This window comes from Hipposideros armiger, unplaced genomic scaffold, assembly GCF_001890085.2.
Source record: "Hipposideros armiger isolate ML-2016 unplaced genomic scaffold, ASM189008v1 scaffold_411, whole genome shotgun sequence".
NCBI classification, from domain to species: domain Eukaryota; kingdom Metazoa; phylum Chordata; class Mammalia; order Chiroptera; family Hipposideridae; genus Hipposideros; species Hipposideros armiger.
The window spans coordinates 37,018-41,680 of record NW_017731761.1 but is presented as its reverse complement, the minus strand read 5'-3'; the positions used below and the strand labels follow the sequence as shown (position 1 = coordinate 41,680).

General features: G+C 47.5%; 1 protein-coding gene across 2 annotated transcripts in view; it reads right to left on the bottom strand.

Moving 5' to 3' along the window:
* Positions 1-2,887, bottom strand: part of KIAA1671 (KIAA1671 ortholog) — a 183,703-nt gene extending 180,816 nt beyond the window's left edge. Inside the window, exon 1 of one of the 2 annotated variants that reach the window (XM_019663958.1) lies at positions 2,791-2,887. The gene's annotated coding sequence lies outside the window, so the exon portion shown is untranslated. The remainder of the gene's footprint in view (positions 1-2,790) is intronic. The other variant, XM_019663956.1, reaches the window with a different exon arrangement.
* Between the last annotated feature and the right edge of the window lie 1,776 nt (positions 2,888-4,663).

Sequence of the window (4,663 nt, the reverse complement as noted above, 5' to 3'; positions counted from 1 at the left end):
GCACGGGTATGGCAGAATGGGAGAGTGCTGGGTTCCCCAGAGGAGAGAGGCAGCCCGTGTGGGACACGAGATGGTTTTAGGTGACACTCAGGATGCTTTGATGTCCAGGCACAGCATGAAGCTTGTGAATGATGTTCTGTGAAAGCTATTTCCTTTCTGATTCTCACAGGAGCCTTCTCATGAAGTCCCTGAGACCGTCTCTACTTGGTGCTACTATGACTTGAACACCTACGTCTTCATTATCAGCTAATCTCCCAATTTAATAATGAGGAAACAACCCCAAGCTCAGAGCATCAGCTGCAGCAGGTTTTAAAATATAATTTAAATTTCACTGCATTTAATTTTACTGTTGTTTTTTTTTAATTTAAGACAAGTGACACCGGCTTACTATTTACAATAGATATTTTCATAAGGGTTATTTTAAAAAGTTATTTAATTTTTGAAAAAGTAAAGTTTAAAAATACAATAATGGTACGGAGGTTATGTGGATTTGGCCATGAGCTTGGAAATGACCAGTAAAGTGGAAAGAACATGGCACTGGAGTCAAAAACTACCGATGCAGGCTCTCCAGCCGCTTCCCTTCTTAAGGCTAACAAGCCAGAGGTGAGCTTTCCTAGACTCCTTTGCAGCTAGGAGGGGCCACGTGTTCCAGCTCTGATCAGAGACATAAGGAGAAATGGCTGGGAGACTTCTAGGCAGGCTTTTGCTTTGCTGATAAAACAGACAGATACAGCTTGTGGTGCTCCCGCCCCTTCTTCCTGCCTGGAATAGAGACGTGATGCCTGAAGCCAATGCAACCATGTTGGGACCATGAGATGACAAGGGATACTTTAAGGACAGTGGCATGGAAAAGACCTGAATGATATAGCTGAGCCACTGCACTCACTTTAAACTGCTCTCCTCTGAATTGTTGCTGTTGTGATATAAAAAATAATAATATACTGTTTAAGGTATTGTTAGATAAGGTTTCTGTTATATGAAGGCAAATGCATTCCCGTTGGACACAGGGAGTCTGGGGTAAATTGGTTAAATGGACAAATGTCTTCTAGGTAAACATAATGAACACAGTGCCTTTGACAAGACACTTCACCTCTGAACATTCATTTTCTTCATGGGTAATTAAGTCAATGACACCTACCTCAAAGGATTCTGAGGATTAAAGGATATGGTGTATGTAAAACACCTATCAGTAGACTTGGCACATAGTAGGTTTCTGCAAATGCATGATAAATAAGTGAAGAAATACACAGAACATGAAGCCTAATAGAGGGATTTGTGGGTTGCTGGAGTATTTGTAGGAGGAGGGGGTGTACAGACCTAAAGGAATACCTCTGTGACGAAGGAATTTGGGAGCGACAGTGATTCAGGGAGTCTGCCCTTACCCACTCTCAAATTGTACCCGTTTCACAGCTGGGGAGAGGAGAAGAAAGGGCAACTGGCTAAGTGGATACTGTTCGCAAGGCTGGTCTAAGATCCAATACCAGCCTGTCATCTACACAAGCCTTGATGAAAATCGGGGGGAAGTGCCAATGACTGCCAACACCAAACAGCATTCCCCAAACCAGGGTGCCAGAGGATGGTCGAGACTGATCCCGTGTCCCAGAGATGCAAACAAGCTCAGGTCCACCCCTGGCTGCAGCACAGCACCCCGCCCCCCACCACCAGCCATTCCCATTTATTTGCACCCCATCCATGGCAATCGACCTGCAGTGACGGCTGATATGTCCTCTCCAGGTTTTCCCAGGAAGATAACTGTGCCTCCCATGGCTTCAGGCAACAAGTTCCTCTTCAACCAGCTTCCTAGCACCCCCATAAACCTGTCACGGCCTGGCGCTGCCGGCCTCAGGGCACGACAGACAGGACCCGCTTTTGATACAAAATCCAGGACTCTGCTGAGGCAATACACCTGGCCCAACTACCAAAAAGAGACCCCAGTGAGCCATTCCAAGTTTCCTCTGACCTAAGTGCTGGGCCCTGGGAAATCCTGGTATTAATAATCACCATCATCAAATCACTACTCGAGCACTAATTTTGTGCCAAGTAGCACATTAAATGGGCTTCCCCATTTAATCCACCCTCTGAGGTGGGTCACAGCATGAGACCCACTTGATGGATGAAGATGAACCCTGGGAGGTTTCGCACTTCGCCCAACGGGCGGAGCCAGGACTTGAACCCAGGCGGCCTCACTCTCCCCCCTCCCAGTGCTAAGCCTTCCAAGTGTCAACAGTTTCTGTGTTTTTAGTTGCTGCCCATGTGCTAGGCACTGTGCCGAGGGCTCATTTCATTAATTAAATTAAATCAATTTAATTCACCGAAGAGATTCATTTCTTTTAAAGAAATTTTTTAAATTCATTTCTTTTAATCTGTTCAACGAATGACCTCCTGGGGCTGATACTATTATTATTCCCATTTTACAGGAAGGTAAACAGAGGTTTCAAAAGGCAAAGAGATTTGCTGAGGTCAATTGCTTAGTAAATTAGCAGCCCTGAGATTCCACTCAGGCTGTCTCCTGAGTATACAGGCTTTGCCATTTTGTCGTTCATTCCCACCATCGGGCAAAGGGCCAGCCCAGCTCTGGGCAGATTTTCAGGCAAATTTGGGGGCAGAACATGCTTGTCATTGAAGCACAGTCTAGTGGGGGGAGCAGACACAGCTGCAGACATGGCCATAGATGGTGACCACAGCAGGGAAGTGAGAGTGAAGCCCGTGGGAGAAAGAGCTTATTATAGTAGACAGAATAATGCCCCCAAAGATGTCCAGGTCCTAACCCCCAATACCTGTGACTGTTACCTTACCAGCAAAAGGCCTTTACAGAAGTGATTGAGTGAAGGCTCTCGAGATGGGAAGATTATCCTGGGTTATCCACATGGGCCCAATGTCATCACCAGGATCCTTATAAGAGGGAGGCAAGAGAATCAGAGTCAGAGAGAGAAAATGAGATGAAAACAGCAGAAATCTGAGGGAGGCAGGGCCACAGACAAGGGACGCAGTAGCCTCTCGAAGCTGGAAAAGGCAAGGAAATGGGTTCTTCCCTCGAGCCCCCGGAAGGAATGCACTCCCGAGAACACTTATTAGACTTCTGACCTCCAGAAATGTAAGGGAATAAACTTGTATTGTTGAACCACTAAATTGTGGTCACTTGTTACTGCAGCAATAGGAAACTCACACAGAGCTCAACTTGGCTGGGGAGAAAGGAACTGAAGGGCTTCCTGAAGGAGGCAGCGTGAAGCTGAATGGCTGCCTGAATAACCAACCCCAAGCTCAGGCCTCTATAAAGTTCTTTTTTTTTTTTTAAAGATTTTTACTGGGGAATTGGGGGATGGGAACAGCGCTGGGGAATTGGGGATTGGAACAGCGCTGGGGAATTGGGGGAAGGGGAACAGACAAGTTGCTGTCCTTTTGTTCTTCAGTCCAGTTGTGGAGGACGTTGCTTCATTGGCCCAAGCTGGCACCATCATTGCGCTCTTCCCGGGCGAGGCAGATCAGTCGCCGGCTTCTGGACGGCCACTCACAGCGGCTGCTGGCTGCTCACGCTGGCTGCTGGCTACATACAGTAGCCCATGGCAACCCACTGCAGCAGGGGCTGCAGCCTACGCCGTCGCCGGCGACTCACGGCAGCCCAGCTCCAGGTTGAGCTGTTGTTCAGCATCTTAGCTGTGGAGGGCAGTGTCACTGGCCCTCATATGTGGGATCCGAACCGGGGCCCTCTGGTGTCCCAAGCCAGTTCTTAACCATCGCGCCACTCGGCCGGCCCTCTATAAAGTTCTTTGGGGAGGCGCCGCCATGGCCACCAAAGGCCTCAATCCTGCTTTTTAGGGCCTTTAACAGCATCAAATCCTGCAAAATAGATCCTGGTATTGCATTTCCCATGTAGCTACTAAAATCTAAATGTCAATTAATTACAATGAGATGAAAATGAAAATTCAGTGTCTCAGTCGCACTAGCCCCGTTTTAAGGAGTCCACTGGCTCATGAGGCTAGGTGCCTTACTGGACAGCACAGAAAGTTCTACTGGACAGCGCTGTACAATCTGAATATACAAACATGTAAACTGAGGCTCAGAGAGACAGAGTCACAAGTCACATGGGAAGGAAGGGGCAAGTGGACTCCATCCCCGGATCTTCTAACTTCCTCCTCAGCTTTTTCAACACGAGAAGGCACAGGCCACAGGGCTGCCTGCCCCGATCCCAGGCCCAACTTGATTTAACTGAACCACAAATTACTCAACCGTTGTTAGGGAGTCATGACCCATAGCACCGCTGAGAAGAGTTTATTTTGACCTAGTTGTCCCTCTGCCTTAAACACGGGCGGGCGAGTAGAGGAGAGGCTTCAGGTAATGAAAGGTTCTGCATAAAGGAGGCTCCAGGAACTAAAGCCACTCATTCAGGGCACAGAGAATTCGGGGTTTAGACTAAGGAGTGCCACATGTCCAAGTGATCAACTCTTGCCCCCTCGGCCCCCAAATCCATCATCACTATTAACTGGCAGACAGGGCGCTGATAAAAATCCCTATCTACGGGGCTGGAATTCTGTGATAAGTACATTAGGGCAACATGGTTCAACACCTAAGATGATCTTTGCTGCTTATAAGGAATTCTAATAGGATTCGCTGAATGATAGATAACGAGTTATAATGAGTACAATCAAATCTTTTACACTTTTAG